General features: G+C 39.1%; 1 protein-coding gene across 41 annotated transcripts in view; it reads right to left on the bottom strand.

Moving 5' to 3' along the window:
• PTPRD (protein tyrosine phosphatase receptor type D) overlaps positions 1 to 22,269 on the bottom strand; it is a 2,308,100-nt gene that overhangs the window by 536,122 nt on the left and 1,749,709 nt on the right. Inside the window, exon 1 of one of the 41 annotated variants that reach the window (XM_055092137.2) lies at positions 10,746 to 10,947. The exons of the other annotated variants lie outside the window; for them this stretch is intronic. The gene's annotated coding sequence lies outside the window, so the exon portion shown is untranslated. Of the gene's footprint in view, positions 1 to 10,745; positions 10,948 to 22,269 lie in introns of those variants that run through there. 41 annotated transcript variants of the gene reach the window in all.

Raw genomic sequence — 22,269 nt, 5'->3', positions numbered from 1 at the left:
CTTGATCAGATTTGAGTTTCTTAAAGATCATGCTGGCTGCAGAGCACAGAAGCAACTACGGTGAGGTCAAAACCAAACACAAGGAGACTGCAACCCAAGCATGAGAAGATGGGGGCCTTTCAACAGATGATACCTAATAACATGAAAAGACAGTGAATAATTTGGTGGAAAGGAAATTAGTATCTATTTTGGTATCGTCGATATAATACAAGTGTAACTGAGAGAAAACAGATTTTGAATGATAAAATTCAAAATTGAAATTAATATTTTCCTAAAATTGTTTTTTTTTTTTGGGTACATATAAATCAAATTCAGGTCGAGTCTGTTAAATAGTAAAAGTCGGATTAAAATAAACATAAGCAATCCTTTCTTAAATCAGTAACTGAATATACATAACAGTATTTATTAAACTTATCATTCTTAATTTATAAGTATTATTTTAAAATGTGTATTGATAACCTAACTATAAAAAAAACCCTTGCTACATATTACCTAAAAAAGTACACCCTGCTTCATGCTTCTAGGAAGTTATGTTTATAGATTAACTGGTAGAAAAACATATGGCTAAATAGGCCAGTGTATGCATGTGAGAAGCATTTTAGAAACCTGGGCAAAGAAGACTTAATTGTTCAGATATCATGAAAGCCATAAAAGACCGAGTAATTTTCCATGTAACTTTATTTTATGTATCATGTCTGATTTAAAACTTCGGGGTACCTTCTTGTCAGAGAAAAAATAATTTTCCAAATCATCAAACAAATATAAGATCCTGTATTTTATTATTTATAAAATCATAATCAGAAATAGTTCTCTGAGGACTTACAGACAAGGAGAAGAGGCTAAACTATTACAAAATAGGTTAAATGGAAAAAATAATCAAATCATCCACCCTTATTGATAATGAAACTAACGGGTGAAGTGAAAACAAGAGTATTTTAGAAGACATTATAATTAACAAAAGTTTCTCAGATAAAATGGTATAGGGCAGGCTGCCAATAAGCAGAATGCATATATAACAGTCACTTGGCATAATTCCATTTCTTTGATGGGTGACTGCTCTTCAGATATTCCTGCTGGGTCGATAGTTCTCTTTATAAAAATGCTTCTGATTTCTTACCTGTTGGGCAGCTATGAAAATGGCAGCCTTTTTGATTTTAAGAACTATTCTTGGTGGAAATATTTCATTTAAACACTTCTGCTCCAGGACTGACCCCAGAGCTCTGACAGTTGTATCACTGGCAGCATAGCATAAAATTTTAGAGCTGGAGGCCATCTGCAGAAAAAAAAAGGTCATCGAATCAAAACCCCTTTGGTAAAAAAATGTTTTTTTCAATGCCTCCAGTCTCAAGCAGAGAAAGGAACAGAAGATACTCTTCAGAAATGGTAGAGAGGCAACGTACTTATTAATGCTTAAGATTTTTCCCTTTTCTTTTTTTTTTTTTTTTAGTTTTTTGCTTTTTGAGACAGAGTCTTGCTCTGTTATACAGACTAGAATGCAGTGGCACGATCCCAGCTCACTGCAGCCTGGATGTCCTGGACTTCTTAAGTGATCCTCCCATCTCAGCTTCCCAAGTAGCTGAGACCACAAGTGCACACCACCATATCTGGCAATTTTTTTTTTTTTTTTTTTTGTAGAGACAGGGTCTTGCTACATTGCCCAGGCTGGTCTTAAACTCCTGGGCTCAAGTAATCCTCCTGTCCTGGCCTCCAACATAGATTTTTCTTGAATTTGAGTCAAGAAAGCACCATGTCATTGGGCGTACTTGCCTGGACGATGTGAGATAAATTTTTTTTTTAAATCATGTCATATACAAGAGTGAGGAGGTTAAGAGTGAGTGAAACAGATAAAAGTTGGGATGCTTGACTTAAAATCTTGACCCTATGTTCCATCTTTATTACTTTTATCTATGCAACCTTGGGCAAATTACTTACTCTCTCCATGGATCAACCCTCTTCTGTGAAATGATGATAATAAAACCATCTGACTTACACAGAATGTTATTTTAGAGATTAAACATAATACTGAAGGTGAGGTACTGAGCAGAATGCCTGGCATATAATAAATGCTCAGTAAGTTTTAGAAATAATCACTATTACAACTATTACATATCAACCACTACTGCTATAGCTGTAAATTTGAGAAAATTAATGAAATTTCTCCCCATAAAGGAATGTTAATTTTTACCTATCTCAGGGTCCTGAGCATTGTGAGAGGTTTCTAATGAATAATTATTCTGCACATTTTATGGTTTCAATTCTACTCAACTCAAAAAAAAAATTTTTTTTTTTTTTTTTTTTTTTTTTTTTGAGACGGAGTCTCGCTTTGTCCCCCAGGCTGGAGTGCAGTGGTGCAATCTCAGTTCACTGCAAGCTCCGCCTCTTGGGTTCATGCCATTCTCCTGCCTCAGTCTCCCGAGTAGCTGGGACTATAGGCAAGTGCCACCATGTCCAGATAATTTTTGTATTTTTAGCTGGGACTACAGGCGCCCACCACCACGCCCAGCTAATTTTTTGTATTTTTAGTGGAGACAGGGTTTCACCATGTTAGCCAGGATGGTCTTGATCTCCTGACCTCGTGATCCACCGGCCTCGGCCTCCCAAAGTGCTGGGATTGCAGGCGTGAGCCACCGCGCCTGGTCCATAATACTTTAGTTCAACTCAATTCAACGAAAAGGAATAGCACTTGAACTGAGCATTAGAAAATGAGAGAATAATAGGATTTCAATGGATACAAGTGAGGACAGCTGGTAAGAGAAAGGAGATTCCAGGAACAGTATTGGTAGAACTAAAGAGGTGCCCAAAAGCACAGCCTCCTCAATGACTGCAGGGAATGTGATACTGCACAGGGGCAGAGTATCACAGGGCTATGGTGAGGGAGAAGGCTAGACATGCAATTTGGGAGCAGACTGCAAAGGGCTCCGATGGCTGTGTTGAGTATTGAGCACTTGATCAAGTAGACTTGAGCAAGTCTGCCTTTCATAAAGCAAAAATTAGGACGACTCAAAGAGGAGAAATGAGAAAACACAAAAACCACCTAAGAAGCTGCGTATGGAGTGCAGAACACATAGGAAAGGTAGAAATGGAAAGGAAATAAAGTGAAAAGATTACAGGAAGAGAATCTACAAAATTGCCTGAGGATAAGAACAAAAGGAAGAAAAGAGATAGGGATGACACCAAGGTTTCTAATCAAGGGATAACTCAGATGAAGTATGAAGAAAAGAAATAGATATGGATGGAAGATAATATTTTGGGTTTACAAAATACAATGTTTGGGATACAGGAGAGCCTCCCATTTCCCAGTCATGTAACAAGCAGATAGAAATGCAGGTCTGGAACTCCAGAGACAAGCGAGGAAATTTATTTTGAAGGTTATCTATGTAGAAATTATTGTTTCTATGAGAAGTGGATAGACATATGGCAGGAGACAGTACAGATAGCCACCTGAAAGGGGATATAGATAAAATGAAAATAAAAGAGTTTAGAATGGAGATGGAGACATAGATGCCAAACATCAAATGGAGATAGAGTTCCATGTTGATGAAGAAAGTGAATGTCAAAGAAGTAACTGACAAAGAACAACTTCCATCCATGGCATATTTCCAATGGAAGATGCTTCCAATATTTTATTCCTCTAGAAAAACATAGTTGCCTCTTTTCTTCCCCCTCCCCGAGAAAAGCAAAAATGGTTACCTGGCCAGTAAGTAGATTTAGAATATTTAAGATACATCCAACAAACTACTCTTATTTCTAGCTAGCCAAATAATCTTGATAGATCTTTTTAAAATAAGACATAAATCAATGTATCTGCAAAATCATAATGAGCTATTTCAACCAGAGAAGTCTGAATTGGTTTTTCTCTCAAAATTCTCTAATAATATTTCAGTTAAGTTACTACTACAAGTAGTTGGAATGTGTTTTCACAGGGAGGTCAGGATCTACTTGTGTAGTAAGAAATCATTAGAGCATACTCAAAATGTCCCTTTAGATGGGATGGGCCAGGAGGAAGGAAGACGGAGAAAATTTTTATTTTAAACATTGAAAACATATGTCTTGTTGACCTATAAGCAGACACTGGATCAGCATTTGATGTGTCTAGTCTAATTTCTCCCTGTAAAATTGTACTGGTGAATCTTAGGGAGACAGAAGGCAGTAAATTCCTTGCCTCCATCAATACATCTGACCTCAGAGCAAACCCCACAACTGGCTACAGGCACCCACCATCCATCATTGCTCTTGAAACCTGATACTTCAGGGAAGGACAGCTGCACTGGGCAAAAGTCTAAGCAGCTTTCTAAGATGCACTACCATTAAAGAAAAAAAAAAGGCACTTATTCTGCTTCAGTATTTTAATTAACTGCTTTTCTAAACATTTCTTCCCGCAAACTGAAACTCCAAATCAAATATCCCCAGGAATATATTAATAAAATTTAGACTTTAAAGAGAAACGTTCTCTTTGTGCATTCTAGGTAAAATTATTTCTAGCTTTTGCTTTAAATGCTTTCTAAGATAAACAACATACCGTGCCATGCTAATATGTACAGACTTTAATAAATGTGCTAAGCAGAAAAAGATAGTTCTAGCAACTACACTAATTATAGCAGTACACACAGAGTGCCAACAGGAAAAACGTACACAAAACATCCGTATCCAACAGATCTTAATTTTTAAGTCAAGTGGCAATCACTTTTAACAAATAGCTGAAGACAACAGAACTCTATCACAGGAACTAGTGTTCTTGAATATGGTATGTTCATTACGTGACTTCTACATTCGAGAATTATGTAAATTTACAATACAAAATAAGATAAATTTGTATGATCAACCTGGATATTCATTACATGTATGGTTATTCATTCCCTCCATTTTACAGATGATGAAACTAAGATTCTGAAATGTTTTATCATTTCCTCCGAGAGCTCACAGATAATAAGTGGCAGAAGTGAGGCATAAATTTAGTTCTTCCTATAAGAACTGAATGTTCTTTTCACTGTAGCCTAAAAAGAAAGGAACCTGGGTCGAGATTTTGCAATTCTTTAGCATCATCTTAATATGTATTACATGCATGCATGGTTAAATGAGAATTAACAATAACTGATTTCCAACCATTTATAAAATCATTACTAATACAACCCTTTTAGTTAATAAATGAAATCCATCTACTAACGGTTTAAAAAAAAAAAAGATGTCTCCTGTTACTTGTGATCCAATCATTACAGAGGATCATTTTATGTATTTGAAAGTACAATTTCTCCAAACCCCAAAGCAGTACTGAGAAATGCTGTTTTCTAAATACAATTCCCAAATCTCAATTTAGTTAGCTACTGCTACATTAAAGAACATAGCTCAAGGGATGTTGTTAATAAAAAAAAGAAAAAGAAAAAGACAACTGAGAATTTATAAATTTAATCAATCTCATGCAACTGGCAGAGTTACGAGAGTTAAATCTAGTAAATAGCCATGTGGCAAAGGTCACTATGCTCCTGACATTGTTATCTGAATGTCAAGGAAGAAGCAAACTTAGCCTTTCTGGTCAATGAATTCAAAGAACTAAGAGAAAGCCTTGACTCAGATGGCTGCTTTGGCTCTTACATTTTGTTGTAAATGCTGGAGGAGCCAAAGTGGGGACCTGCCACGTAAAAGCAGCCATTTACAAAGGAAAGCAAGGTTTGCTCGTCGCAGGTGAAGAGGGAAGAACATAAGTTGCCTCAATACTACTTGCCTGCTGGTATACATGACCTACTAGCTTACAGACAGAATGAGCTGATTTAGCTCTCCAAATTGTCATCTTTTTCATTTAGTTTACTTATCTATGACACATAGGGATTTGATTTGAAGGACAGCAGAGGTTAAAAAGCCATCAAAAAGCTCAGTTTTGCTGTCTCTCTCTTTTTTCCCCCTTTTGGTAATTTTCAAAATGTCATAGGCCAACTGAGTAGTATTAATATGGTCCTGTTAAATGTATTAGCATCAAACTAAAAATAATTAACAGGAAGATACAGAATTAATCATTTTGTGAGGGAGGAGGGAGGCACTGCAGGCTTTGTTTTAGTCCATTTTTTTCCCTGTGAGTTGCTTCGAGGAGCGTGGCAGTACACACGGATGTAATACGTAGAGTACATAATGTCTAAGTCCTAAAAATATTTTATAAATGTTAAGAGAAAAAAATGCAAACTGTTGATTTCTTGAAAGCAAATGGGTGATTTATTAAGGGGGAAATGAGAGACACAGGTCTTCAGTGTAATTTTTTGAACTACGTTTCGTAAGAATTCTAATTCATTAATTCTCCAGTCTAGCGCCATTGTGATCGCATTATTATTTAGGTTACATTAAGTCAGAGACTGCTGTAACATATAAGCATTTGCTCTCTGACCTTCCTAAGACTTATGACGCAAAGAAAATGCTGACCTTTTACATCTGAGGCTATAATTTCATATAATGAACAATCAGGAAGCACAAGTCACATATTCTTTTAGCTATCTTTCTTAAGGGCTTAATTGTGGAGAGTTGAAATGCATTTTTATTTTTTTTAAAAAAGGGAGAGAATTTGGACACTTTGTGGAAACAAATGTAAGCCAAGCATGACATTTTAATAAGTGTCACCAGCTACCAATTAGAAGCAAATGAGATTACCCATATAGAAAATGTATCCCAAACAAACCTATCCTTTGGTAGAAATGTCACTGTGCCATGAAATTACAGAAGCTTAAACAAGTGATGCTTGTTCGAATGAAATTTACTGACAAATCCCTTCTAAGCAATCTTCTTCCACATTATCAGATTTCTTCAGTTGATGTGTTATATAGGAATTCTCAATCTTGTAGTTCACAGAGAGAATAACTCTTCTCTTTGCTCTTTCTTGGCAAATCACTGATAATATAAAAAAGAATGTTTTAAAACACTGGTTTTGCTTGAGGCAGTAAGCTGCCTCTTTGCCATCACAAGTAAGCAGCTTTCCTAAAAGATATTTTCAAAGAAACTGAACAGTAGAAAGATGAAATAACAACAAAAAAAGGTAAATAACTCCATAAAACCAAAAGAGATTCAGACTAAATTTGGTTTAAATCACATGTAACTATTATCACTTTAAGAAAATAGGAAAAAGTAAAGCATTTTTTGAATACTCTGGGAAAACTGGATAATTATATCTATATTTAGCACTTCATATATCTGGGCATGTAATACAAATTCTGTATATTTCGTGACCACTAAGTTGAGTACACTACATAAAATGTAAAGTTTATTTTCGAGATTCCTAGAAACTTTTGGGAATTAAAAAGGTACCATGATTAAAGGCTTTCTGCATAGATATTTTAAGTGTAAACCTAAGTCTGATGCTCCTAGGATCACAAGTTAGAGCACACGAGCACACACACACTTGACCCTTATACTGCCCGCAAATACACAATGAAACTAAAGAAGGGTTGTTTTAAAATAAAATGTAAACTAAGGAAGGATAGTTTTAAAATGAAGTCATCTTTGAAATATTCACCTTTCTTGAAATGACACTTTTCATATGTGATTGTGTTAATGAATTCTTAATTATGCATAGAATCCTTTTAAAAATAGAATTGTCCAATGGTTTGATAAATCAAGTTTGGTCTGAAGGAAATCTAATATGCAAATACTTACAGTGTACTCTTTTACAAACAGTCACCCTTGTCAGTTTGAAAAACTGAAAATCAACGAAAGAATAGTTTAAGTATACTTGACCTCACTGCTTAATGTCTCTCAAGATTGCCATGGCTGGTCGATTTCAAATCTGTGAAACTGACACTTAAAAATGTATAGTGCATCTTCAGTCCAGGTCCCTCAAGTGCTAACTAAACTGTGGTCACAGCCTCAGATTTTCTTTCCATACAAACTTGAACAGCGCTTACAAAGCTACTTTAATCACATCATCAATCTATGCCTATACTTCCCGTAAAGTAATTCTGCTTCATCTATCTTTTAACCCTACATTATGCAAATAACATCCTTATCAGTCCAATAAAGAAAAGTTATTAATGTTCCTTCTTGTTTATCTTTGCCATACACTGAGAACTGGAATCACATATGAATTTGCACCAATACCTTTTCTCTTTTCTATTTTTCACACTCTATATGGAAAATCATAGTGTCAGAGAAGCCCTAAATAAAATTCTTGAAATAGTCTTCAATCGTTGTCTATAACTAGTATCAGAATATGAGTTAATGTATTAAAAAGGAAAAAACAAAAACTTGGGGGAATGCCTACTTGAATTTTTTTTTTTTTTTTAATGTCTCTCTAGGAAGGGTTTGCATATGCCATACCAGGAAACCTCCTGGATATAAGAACAGTTATACAGGCCCCTAGTGGCTTAGCAAATAGCAGCAGATGAGGGGATTCCAATTCTTAGTTCCAGACTTTGAGATATTCTGGATTTAAATAAGTGTCAATCTTAAAAGGCAAATCAAATCACTGTATTTAATACTTCAAGCAGTTTTACATATATGGTTATCTACTCTAACGCACATATATTAAAATAAATTGCTGCATTTCATTACTTGAGTAACTGCACAACTGCTCTGGCCCAAGAAGAATCTGTGTTACATAACCTACACAATAAAATGTTTAATTCATCCACCTTTTTACATGTCATGCAAAAATAATACATTACTCAACTATATTAAAATATATTTGAGAGAGACAGTGTTCCTATTTGAATCTTATTCCTATTATATATTACTGAGGGCTATAAGAACAGACGATTTCTATGCAAAGTACTATTTAAAATAAGATACAGATAAAAATTGAATGCCACTTTTACAGGAGTAAAAATCTAAACGTATTTCCCAGTAACAGCCAGTGATACAACTCACATTGGAGTCCATCTATTTTTAAAGATCTACAATTAATAACACCCATTAATCCCCCATCCCCTTGCTGTCCTTCCTTCACAAAAGAAAATTCCAGGCAGGCACATTTACAGCTTTTAGCAATTTTTAACTGGACACAATCTGACAGCTGAATTCATGAAACTGACCAGCTTGTCAATTTCACACTTTGAAAGTACAATAATAGCTGATAGCATGAGGGTGAATTTAAGAAATCTGCCACAGAATTGCTAGCTCCATTGAAAAGCAAAGTACAGTACATAATTATGGAATGTGGGAGGTAGGGAAAATTTTATTGTCCATTTAGGATGTCTGTTTCCATAAGTCAGACACGGAACACTGAAAATGTGTTCTCTTTTTGCTATAGTGTCTGTAGCATAAAACAGAATATATATTCAAAGTAAGTAAGATACTAAGCCTTTTACTGGGTATTATTATATTACATATACAACTTAATCTTAATTATTATCATCTACAGATCCCTTTACATCAGAATGTTTCAAGTTTTGGTATATCATCCTTGTTTTACTCAAGTTGAGTGGTTGGTGTGCGCACTTTGAAACAGAGAAAAAAATACTGAAAATGGTCAGAAGTATCTATGGTTGAACTAACTCCCCACAGATGCGCTACAGGATGGTTAGAAAAGAATACACCAAAGGATAAAGTCCACATTTGTAGCTCAGTAAATTTAACAGCAAACCTATTTCAAGTCATGAGCAGTTACTAGCCTCTGACAGGTTCAAACTGTGTGAGCTACACTGTGTTAAGTCACTGGCACTGTGTCTTTGCACATGTAAATATATATATAACTTTAAGAGGAAATACAAGGAGAACGATCCCTCCGGAATCTTCCTAGATACTTAAGGTGCAAACTGTAGATGAGGCTGGGGGATTACTCTGAGAATTTGAGAAAACAGAGGAGACATTTGGCAAGTAGCGTACTGGGAGGCGAACTGGAAACAATAAAAGTGGATTGTGATAGTCCTGGTTTTGGAGAATGGAACTACTATCTGGAATCCTGGAACACCAAATTAATGAAAGCCAAGCTCACACTTGGTGTTCAAGATTTTTTTAAGCATAAGACTTAAAAAGTGACTTCACTTGCTAGTGCTTTTAAATGAAAATCAACGTCCAGAGAAGCAATGCAAGTTTTCTACACACCTACATAAAAGCTACAATAAATCTATGGGAAAGCAAATAATCTTTGGTTTGTTCGTGGCTTTCTTTTTAAATTGTTTCTTTCAACTTTGACTCTTCATTATAAAAGATGCGTTCCCTTCCCTACGGAATGAATGTGTGTGTTAAGTACACCAGATTCCCGCAGCTGAACTACGAGCTTTGATTCTGCCACGGGAAGGTCTCCCAAACAATCCCCCTCCTCTATGGCAGCTGCGTAGACTTTGATTCCTGCTATTTCTCCTTCTCCCCACTAGTTCAGAGGAAAGAAAGAAAAAGAAATCGCCCCCTCACCGTAATCAGCCCTCCTTAAAACAGTAATCCCTGCCTTTAAAAAAGGCGGTGGCAGGATCCCTGGGTAAGGGTGGCTTGCCCCACCGCTCCACCATTTCCCCCCAATACTACGCCCACCCTAGGAGGAGAGAGCGGGGGTCGCACAAATACACATACCCGGACACCCCCATTCTCTAGAGTCGCCTCTCTCCCGGGTCTGAGGTTTCAGGCGAGAAGTGAACCCAGCAGGAGAGGACCTCTGCCCGAGGAGGTCCAGAGGAGCAAACTGTGCGCTCCGGTGCCCGGGCGCCCGGCTCGCGGAAACGCGAGCGTGTCGCTCTGGCCCGGGAGGCGCCGGCAGCCGGAGCCGGGCGCAGGGCGATTCCGGAGCAGCAAGAGGGGAAGACACCGCGGGGCGGACGGGGTCAGTTCCAGGGACTTACCTGGTCATGTTGGCCCCGGGCAGCCGCCGCCACCGCCTCCCGCGCCGCCACCAACACTTTCCTCCAGCGCCTTCGCGCCCCGCCACGGCCGCGCCGCCGCCTCCGGGCGGCCAATTTAATCCCGCGGAGCAGCGGCCGCCGCCGCGGAAGCCCCCCTGGTCGCCGCCGCCGCCCAGCCCTCGTGCGGCCAGCCCAGTCCAGAGCGAGGAAGTGGAAGAGAGTCAGCGAGTGAGTCCAAAAACCCGAAATCCAGCATCCAAGGCAGCGCGTCCCCCCGCCCTCCCTCCACCCCTACCCCCTTTTCCTCCTCCTCCGCCTCCTCCTCCTCTTCCCGGGCCGTCCTCTTGGCCCTTCTGAGCCCGCGGCTTCCGCGGCGGTTTCTCCTCCTCCCGCTCCTCCTGCTCGCCCTGCGCCCGCTTCTCTCGCTGCCGCCGCCGCCGCTGTTTGTCTCCTCTCCCTCCTCCTCCTCCTCCTGCTCCTCCTCCTCCTCCCGCTCCTCGATGCTCCGCCGCTCGCGGCTGGGGGGTCCGGGGCCGCGTCTCCTCTCCTCCCTCCGCCTCTCCTGTTTCCTCCTTCCTGCTGCCTCTTCTTTTAAAGCGGATTCTTTGGCCACAAATAGCAACTCGGCTGCCCCCCTCGGTGCCTCCCTCCCCTTCTCTTCTTCCCCCCAAAAGTGAAGCGCACGCGAGGTAACCAGAAACTGAGGCTCGTGGGGGGAGAGGGGTGCGAGGCGACGCCTGGGAAAGGGCCCGAGCAGAGTCAAGGGCCGGGAGGTGGCGTGGCCAGTGCAGCCCAGTCTTTGGACCTGGCTTGGACCTGGTAGTTAGGGCTGCAGAAGAGGTGGTTTGGGGAGGGGGGGAAATTAAACGAAAAAGCCCAGGAAAGTAATTGGAAAGGCTTCTCTCTTTGTTTCCTTGTCTGGGTGATTTCTAAAATCCTCGTAACGTGCTGGGGATCCCACGGAATTGCTGTGCTCCAGCGCTGGGGGATTGTGTGTGCGCGTTGCCTGCGCGTGAGTGTGAGTGTGGGTGCGCCCGGACGCGGGGAGAGCTGGGCCCGCTGCGCCCGCTGCGCCCGCTGGCGAATCCCTGAATCTGGACCACTGACCCACTGAAAGGGCCAGAGAGCCGGATAAAGGAGGGGCAGGCAGGAGAGGTGGGTGAAGGAGGCAACACACACACACACACACACACACACACACACACACACACACACCAGAGGAGGGGGCGGGGTGACGTCACTCCCCAGCATCCATCCACCAGGCCAGAAAAGACCCTCTCCAACAGATTCACTCATCTCCTAAGAGATGCACACCCGGGCGCTTCCTGCTCTGCGTCCCAGCGCAAAGGAGGAAAAAATGCTGGTCGCGCCCTATTGACCGCAGTGATAATACTACAGGGAGCGTGCTTTGATGAGATACAGTTTGTGTCCGCCCCAGTTCACCTTGGCAGCCTCCTTCGGGGATGCTTGTAGGATCCACTTTGAAGGCAACGAGGAAGACTCGGAAGTACTGAATCAAAATCTTAGTGTGATAACTTGTTTTGCTTTCATGCTACTTGCTTTTATGTTGTTGGAAATGCAGTGCTCCTCAGCTTCTCTGAAGGACACTATAACACCTCTTCCCTAGACAAGCACCCAGTTGTTGGGCTATGCACTCTTCATCCACACAACCCAAGGTGACTAAGGTGCACTGTGTGTATTGTTAGCTAAGAGATGGATTTTAACCTTCTTCACTACTGATAGGGTCTCCAGCATGTGGAAAAAGTCGGCAGCTGGAAGCCACCATTGGCAGTTGGCCCATCAAAATTTATTAGAAACTTGGTCAGAAAGGTTAAATAAAGTAAAGCTAGAGCTCACCAGCCACCTCCATTGCTCATTCTGTGTTCAGGCCAGCACATACACACAATACTTATCCCTGCAGACTCCAGGCTGTCTTTGAAAGAGCAAAGGTAAACAGACCCCCTTAGATTTGACTTAATGATCCAGCATGCTGACTGCTGTCTCAAGCCGCCCATTTATTTCCACCATCGGCATGCTGTGCTCCTGAAAGCCACCGAAGGGATATGGTCAGTAATCCTCTGCCCCCTATGTACTCCAAAAATAAGTCACATATTTTTTAAAGGAATCTCTGTAAACGAAGTTTAGTTTTCCAGCAATTTGGGGGTGGGGGAGGAGCATCCCTGCATGATTGTCTCTCGGCTTTTTGGTTTTGCTTTTTTATGGTTAGGGTCAGAGTGAAAATGAGGAAGAAATCAATTCCTGTGCAAGCCTTCAAACGAGGTTTACCCTCCAATCATTCTGATTTCACAGGGGCTGAAAAGCTGTGCAGGGATGATGGACACTTGCCCCCTGTGACCTAAGGATGGATCCAGAAATCTCAGCCTCCCCATAGGTGATTCCACCCAAGATGTAAACTCCTACTTGGCTTTGTCATTGCCACATGTGCCCCCATAAACTGGCAATCCCACTTTCCTCATCCAAAGTTGCATGTTAGAGAAACAGAAAGTTTTAAAACCCCTAATATTCCTTTGCTGTTACTTTTGTGGGAAATGTATCACTCTGCCTGCAGATCTGACCTCATTTAAGAAGAACCCAGCTGGTAAATCTGACTGCTATCTGGGAACATAGTTGAGGATATATCATCTTACACCACTGGTAGCGATTTAAACTAGCAAGTAGAAAAGGGACCCAGAAATCAGGGGATACAGAGGACAGTACAAGTAAATGGCATAAGCCCAACTTTTCTGACACTGTGAGGTCCTAGATGTTCTTGTCTCTACTGCAACCAAACATCAAACATCTTAGAGAAAGTAGGGATGGGTCAAGGTGACTGGAGAGACTGAGTTATTATTATACCAATGAGACTGAGAATTATTCAGGGTGATGCTGCTGAAAAACGGGAGATACAGCAAATAGAGAAGCCAAAGTTTCTCTGCACATCTGAGTAGTAATGGAAGTGAGACTGCAGCCTGCTACACTCATGTTAATATATTCAGAGCAGATTGGCAACAAAAGAGTGTCCTAATGCTGCAGCATCTAGTAAACTTCTGGACTGGTTTACCATTTGGAAATTTTAAGTCAAAGAACATCAGAAGCAGGCTAATCTTTTGTTGAAATTACCTCGTTTTTACAGGTAAAGAAACGAAGACCCTGAGAATTTAAAATCATCCAACTATTTGGTGCCAGAAGCAGGACAAGAACTCAGACATCATGATCCAGTGCCCTCCATCCCACCAGCTATTCATCATCACCTCCACATTCTGGATCAAAGAAGCCAGTTTTCCAACTTATCAATGAGCAACACATATAGAACATTTTAAAAACTCCAAATACTTTTATGAAGGAAAAATGAAGCAATAGGACAAGACATTTTCTTCGTTTCCTTCCAGCTCTAACATTCTGTGATAAATAGCACACAGGAGCACTACCCCCTCTAGTGCATAATTCAGCATACGATGAGTATGAGTCTGTTTTGGACCCCATCCAAAGGAGTTAGTTCCTAGAAGTACTTGGAAGATTTATTCTCATTTATCATGAGGCATCCTAACAGGAGACTAAAAATAATCACGATGACAATAATAGTAATCAGTTGTTACACTTGTATTATGTACTAAGCATCGCGCTAAGCATGTTAAAGTTCACCCGTTTTTGAAAAGGCACTTCATGACCTTATGTGGGTTGCGAATCTAGTGGGTCATAAACAATTTCTGAAATGAAAGAAAAGTAGGAAAAAACACAGAGTACATTATACATACTAAGTTGTTTTATTTTTTATTTTTTAATTTTTTTTTTGCAAAACTTCCTTTTTGATCATGTGGCTAGTGATTAAAAGTTTGGAAGCACTGCCTCGTTTCCAATCTTAACTGCCTTGCTAGTTAAGTATTATTAGCCCAATTATATAAGTGAGGAAACAGGACGAGAGAGGATAAGTAATTTGGCCAAGCTGACATAGTGAGTGGCCAAGCTAGAATTTTGAACCTAGATCTGTTTGACTTCAAATCCGATATTTTCACTTCTATAGTGATGATAAATTATTGACCAAGGTATGGAATAAATTGTTGCTAATCATGTTTTCTTTGTGAGGACTACTGGGGTTTTTATTAAATCCAGCTAAATGGAGAAACACAGCATAGATTCAAGTGGCATGTTCGGAAGATAGTGAGGAATTTCATAAAACACTAAATCTAATATCTAAGACCTTTTCCTATAGGTGTTAGCTTATGTCTAATACACTTTATTAACTTACTGCTAAATACATAAATGAAACAATAATAGTTTCAGTCCTCAAATAACTTAAATATTCACTTCTACATGTGTTTCTATTTTTATTTCAGAGAGTATTTTTCAAATTTAAGGTATACAGCATTTCTCAGTAGCTTGCTTTGGCCAAACACAGAACTAGCACATAAGAAAGCTAAAAGGCCAGGCACTGTGGCTCACACCTGTAATCCCAGCACTTTTGGAGGCCAAGGCAGGCAGATCACCTGAGGTCAGGAGTTTGAAATCAGCCTGGCCAACATGGTGAAACCCGTCTCTACTAAAAATACAAAAATTATCTGGGCGTGGTGGCACGTGTCTGTAATCCCAGCTACTTGGGAGGCTGAGGCAGGAGAATTGCTTGAACCCAGGAGGTGGAGGTTGAAGTGAGCCGACATCACGCCATTGCACTCCAGACTGGGCAACAGAGCCAGACTCTGTCTCAAGAATAAATTAAAAAGCAGCCAGACAACCCTATCATTAAAATTCAATTGTAAAGAAGAAAAGAAGATATTAATTAAGGTGCCATGCTAAATTTTTTGACCCATGTAGTTCTATGGATTCTACCAGTAACATTGCATGCTTAGGTGTCAGTCATTACTCCCATTCTGCAGATTTGAAAGCTCAAACTCAGAACTAGCTGATGATTGAAATCACCTGTTCTGATTCCACTACCCAAAGCTTCTTTACAAACAAGTGGGCTTCCAGGAGAAAAGGAGGCAGCTAGAGATTTTGAGACATGTTGTGCAATCATTTATGCTTTCTTTTTCCACGTGAAAAAAAATACACTTTCCTTTTCTTCAAGGCAGCATCTCTTGTTGCTGTTAGGCAGCACTGTCCTCTTTAAGAAAAGAAATCCACATCTTTCATAAAGAAAGGCCTAGAAAAGCCAGACCTTCTCCACTGACTGCTCTGTTCAGCTGCTGCATTTCACCCTCACCTGCAGTGTGTAGAGGACGTTATGGTACAATGCTATTTTCTATTGGCTCTGCTACTGGAGATTACAGCATGCGACTGTGACAAATGGATATTCCCATTAAATTCTTTAGTAGACTGGGGCATTCCATTAACCATTGGCACTATCCCAACCCAAGTGAAACACTGGGTCATTTTTTTCTTGTGAGCAAGAAGTGAAGGGAGAAAACAAAGGATATACTCTAATTACCTTTCCTATTTCTTTTTTGTTGCATGCATTATTATAACTGTATATTACACTTATTTATAATTAATATATGACAAGCTGTCAGCTAAAATTTAAAGGTGATTTGTCAAGAAGGCCCATTAATGCATACATTAAGCAGTGGATTTCAGTGTTTCCTAACAAAATTGTGTATTGGTTTTGTTTTTTCATTCTATTTAGTATAAACATTTAGAGGCCACCTATCTTTACATTTTGCAGCATTTTTAAAAAATAAAACTATTGCTAACATAAATGGGTGCATTGTTAGTTATATGAGGTATAAACACATTTCTGTCACCTTAACCTCTAAATTTGTTTCACTGAGGAAACAAATTGCCTAGTGTTTATTTTAAAGTTTTAACTTTCATGGGTTTTGATACATTTTTTAAATTATATCTTCAGTAGGAAAGGCAGAGCTGATTAGGGAGGAAAGCATCTGCAGTTACTTGTGTTCCATTTAGTATTTGTATCTTAGGTAAGAAAATTCTGAAATTGAAGGAATATTTTAAAATACAGAAAAAGATGAAGAAGTCACCAGAAAGCTAGTAGTTAATCATTGAATAAAGGAACACTCTACAGAGACCAAAAACTGATGAAACAGGCTCCATCTTGCTGAATGGCGCAAGAATGGGAAACACAATGGAAATGAATCACAGATAGTTGTGAGGAGGATTCTTTGAAGGAAGGAAAACTCTGTGTCTCTATCTGTAGGATGTCAAATCATGGGACATAACCTGAAAAGGAAGTTAAATTTTGAACTTCAATATTATTATTTCCATGGTCAACCAAAATTTGTACTGTTTAAGAGAAAGATACAAAAGTACTGCAGCATTTGTTTAAAATTTCATTTGCACAAGCCTCACTCTTATCTCTCAAGACTCGGACATGCTTCAGGCAGTTAATGACTCACAATCCACTACTCTAGAGGGTGCTGAATCTCCTTAATGAAAGAATGTGCTTTAAGATTCAATGGTTAGGAAGAGAGAAATAAACGAGAGTAAAACATGAAGCACAGCAGTTTTTCAAAGCTAGTAAGACTTCTGCGTCCACCAACCAACTTTAGCTCTTACATTTTTAGAAAGAAAGCACTAACACAGAACCATGAAATTATTTTTAAAGGTTCTTTCTAACAGGGTTTCAGAGGATGGTTTCCAAAAAACTCACTCAGAAGTGAAATACCACACGTTGATTTTCATGTTGCAGGGAGCGCATTCCTATGCAGTTCAGGGATTATAAATGACCAGTGGCAAGTTGGTCATTGTATCCTGGGCCAGGATCTCACTGTCTCCAGATCTCGCTTTGTTTTCCATATGCAGCAGAGTCCCCATGAGTAACTGGGGGTGTTTCCTTGTGCATTCAGTAACAGTTTTCAAAACAGTGAATATAGCAAGGCATCAAGACTACTATATTTCTGCCACTTTTCTAATGTTTTCTCTTTGTCTTATACTTCTGTTCTTGTCTTACACTTGTATTAAAAACACAATAAAGAAAACAGCTTTGTACAAGCTAGTATTTTGGCCATAATTATACTTTTCTCTGTCTTCTCAATGAATAAGAAAATTTTGGGCCAGGTATCTGCACAAAGCGTGATAGAAATAGGATAAAACAGCACATCATCTAGCATGTAGCCTACATTTATGTAAATCTGGTTGATGTAAAGTCTGTTCTGTTATCACTTTTTAAAAATAAATCTATCATTCTTTCTTTCTTATCTTTAATCATAATACAAACCATCCAGGGACAGTCCAAATTTTTCAGAAAGAACAAATTTTTCAGTACAGGAGGCAGCATTTGCCAGTACAACAAGAAACCAGAAAACAAGAATCTTTGTTGGATCATTTAATTTCTACTTGGTGTACATACTCAATGTAATGTTTTCACAGTTGTTTGAGAGCAGGATTCATGTCTGATTGGAACCCAGAGCTCCTATCATAGGGCTTTAAGCACAATAGGCATTTCATAAATATTTCAGAAAGTAAAGGAAGGGAAGGATAGAAATAGGAAATGAACTGGTTGTCAGGTGCACATCTTACATGATACATCACTGTCTTTATAAAGCCTCCTGTATAGTCCACTAAATAGAATGAATTTCCCCTGCTCCTGGGCTCTCATTCTTTTCCTTTTCTTCTTTTTTCCTATCCCTCTGTATTTTTATTGTGTATAATTTCACCCTATTAAATTGTGAGCATCTTCACACTCTTCTCATCACCACCAAGCCCAGAACCTGCACTAGAAGCAGATCTCAAAAAATGTCTGCTGCAAAATATGATAGCATGTGCTTAGATACCACTGTGGCCTTGTTAGATGTCACGTTAATATTGCCTCTTATTGAGACTGTGCTGAAAGGTACAACGACCTAGAGTTTGGTCAGAGTTAGGCCTCACTAATCACAACACACACCAAAATGTCCCAGACAAAGAATAATAATAGAGTCTAACGGGAGTGGATGGATTCGTAGTTCCACGGAACTTTTGATGAGAATGATTATAAAGTTTCATGCTTTCCTACAAGAAGTCAAAAGAATTTGATCAGTTCAGTGGACAAAAAATCCTTTATACTTCTAACTGGTGTTGACATTTTCATTTTTAACTTGGTATATTCTTAGATGAACAGAGCATTCATTTGCCTGTAAACATTATTTCCTATAGGAACATATATTACTGGAAGTTATCCTGATTTTCAAAACTCATTGGCCACATCTCCAAAATTACTAGTAACACTGAACAAGTCTTGGAGAGATTTAAAAGGCAAACCAAAACTATTCTTTCCCAACTGTGTGATTACTTTACATAGTCTATTCATGTTAGTGCTTGTTTTATAAATGTAGAAGCACCATTCCTGCTTGGTTATTTATTTGTGTTCAGTTCTTTAAGATCATGTTTTCTTTCCTTTTCTTACCACCAAAAGCCCATCTTTCTAACACAAGTATCTCTACTGTTCTCTGGACTAATACAATAATAATCTTTTGCATACTCTTCTGCTCCCATTGTTTTCCTGATTGGCCCCAATCTATGCCCCAACGTGCTGCCCAATTAACCTTAATAAAACACAAGTTGATTATGTAACTCCCATGCTAATAAAACCCTCAGTGGTTCATGATTAAGTACGTACTTTATAACTAAGTGCAAATGTTCTACCAGCATTCGACATCTACCACAAATGGAATGCTGCCTGGGCCCATTTTTCCATTCTAATCTTTACCTCTTTTCTACCGATAGCCTAAATTCCAGCATTGTCTGGATAAAACTATCCATATTTCTTACTCAGCCAGAAAGTTTTCTTATGATCACCTACATGTTGAATACTTATCTATCCCTTAAGAATCATCTCATCAAGTCAGTTTTTTTTCCTGATTCCTCTACCACATATGAATACTACTTCCATTAGAATATCTGATTCTTTGAATCTCTCTTGTACTGAATCTTCTACTGAAATTGGATAAAAGATAATAGAAAGCACTAACCTCCAAGATATATTTAATGACCAGTTCGATCCATTAATTGGAGTGGCAAAATGTTATAAGCGGGGAGTAGGTGGAGTTAGTTGGAATTTATGCAAACTTATGTTTAATCACATATTGAAAGGCCTATTTATTTAATCACATCTTGCAAGTTCTTGTGTCAGATAATTGTGTTTGGGAAGGGAACAAAAAAATTCCAAAGATTCTGAGTTAAGACCAATATGAAGAACAACAGATGACAGACACTCTTAATCTCTCTCCTTCCCTCCCTCCCTTCTTCTCTTTCTTCCTTCTTTCTTCCTTCTCTCCTTTTGTTCTCCTCCCTTTCTTTCCTTCTCTCAGCTTTGTTCATTATCCATGCAAGGAGATGAAATGACCTTGACTATTAAGTCTTTGTCCTGGAGAAGCACAAAAGCAAATCAAGTGAGGTGTTCTGCTCTGCCCTCCCCCTTGGCAAAGACACAAGGGTCCAGCAGTCTAGAAGCAGACTGTTCTGAAAAGAACAGTCGGCACTCATGCTTTTTACTTTTCCTCCCTCAGAGAGACCCCCTGCTAGGTGAGTCCCAGGCTCTAAGAAGTATCCTACCTTAAATCAAGTGGAGGTAAGAAGGAACAGGACAACTGTTTTATTTTTTCTTTTCCTTTTTAATCCTTGCACCCACTGTTCTCTTAAAAAACAGGTCGTGTTCTAAGACGATGGATATCAAAACTGCTCAGTTTTCAGATATGTGCTGGGTAGTGATGAGAAATTAGAGCAAATGCTGAAAGCAATAATATTTCATCTGTGATTCAATCTTACCTGTGCCATTCATAGCACACCTGCCTTTTATTAAAGTTATATTTATACTTGTTTTTCTCTTTTTCTTTCTATGCTTCTGCCATAGGCCAACCTTGTAAAATCTTTATGGAAAACAATGGGCCTTAATCTTCTGTGTATCCCTTGTGCACCTGCAGAATGTCCTATCATAAGAGTGTATAATAGAACCCTGCATAATTGAATTTTTCTAGATTACATTGTTGTTGAACTTAATGAAAACTTTATGGGGCACAAGCACATCCCATTTTTTCCAGTTTAATATATTCTATCATATTGTCTACAGGGAGCATACTTGTATTTATCAGATCAGGAGTCCAAATGTTTGGATTTGCAAACCCGTAGAATGATGGTTCACCACCCTGGTTGTGCATTAGAATCTGTACCACCTTTTAAAACATATGTGCCCAGCCCACGCATACTAGCTGAACTGGATTCTCTGGGAGTGAAGCTCTAGCATCTATATTTTAATTCATTTATTTGTTTATATTTTGAGACAGAGTCTCCTCTGTACCCTAGGCTGGAGTACAGTGGCACGATCTCAGCTACTGCAACCTCTGCCTCCCAGGTTCAAGTGATTCTCGTGCCTCAGCCTCCCGAGTAGCTGGGATTAGGGGCATGTACCACCACACCTAACTAATTTTTTTTGTATTTTTAGTAGAGAAGGGGGTGTCACTATGTTGGCCAGGCTGGTCTCGAAATCCTGGCCTCAAGTGATCCACTAGCCTTGGCCTCCCAAAGTGCTGGGATTACAGGCATGAGCCACTGTGCCCAGCCTAGCATCTATATTTTAAAAATCTTCCCAGTGACTCAAATGTTTAGCCAAAGTTGGAGCAACTTTGCTTTGTAGCTCTAGAGAGCACAATTTGAAAATCACTAGACTAGATTATCTTTAAAGTTGTTTCTTTTTTTTCTCCCAGCTCTAGGATTCTTTGTGAAAGTGCTTTTATTTTATAGGTGAAAAAGAAATGATCCTTTGGCTGAATTCCATTTTTAAGTAGTAACTACAAATGAGATGCAGTCCAAATTTTATATATGCCTGTGGTGTTTTCAGCATATCTTATTGCTTAGTTTTCATGTATGCCCATTCATCCCGCTGCTCATTCAATCAAACCTCCACTGTGTGTGAGGTATGTGAACTATGCACTATCAAGTCATTCTAAGAATGTGGGCTATGAGCAAGGCACACATATTAAGGAAAACCCTTTTTATCCAAATACAATACAAACATCCTCTAATGATTTTTATTCTTTGCAGTCCAATTAAAAGAGGAAGCCATGCCATCAAACTAGCCTAAATTCCAACCACACTACCTCCAAATAAATCTGTGATTAAAACAAGAAGAGAAACAAAAAAAGAAAGAATTGGAAAGATTAAAACTCCCTCCTTGGAAGCAAATTGAAACTAGTCTTGATTCTTGATGCCTTTGTGTTATTTTCAGAATTAAATCAGGAACAACAAAACTACTACTTCTGAGAGAGAAAGATATTGCTTGTAATTTTTGGCTTAAGGAATTCATTTTCTTGAGAAGAAAGTATTCTTGGTGAACTCTAAGAATAGAAAACTATCAATTTACAACTAGGACACATGGATTTCTCCAAGAGTTAACATAATGCCTAACAAATAAGAGGTACAGTATCCACACTCTATTAGTTAAATGTTAACATTTGTGTGGTACTTTATAAGTCACAGAGAACCTTAAGAGATATCTTTTAAGGCTCCTAATAATTTTGTAAGTGGCAAAACACCGATTTTATGGCTGACCCAGACTCATTGATTGATCCAGACCCTGAATCAGAAACTCTGGGCCAGC

This window comes from Pan paniscus, chromosome 11, assembly GCF_029289425.2.
Source record: "Pan paniscus chromosome 11, NHGRI_mPanPan1-v2.0_pri, whole genome shotgun sequence".
Classification (NCBI taxonomy): domain Eukaryota; kingdom Metazoa; phylum Chordata; class Mammalia; order Primates; family Hominidae; genus Pan; species Pan paniscus.
Note: the sequence above shows the minus strand (reverse complement) of the source record. Positions and strands in the feature narration are given on the sequence as shown.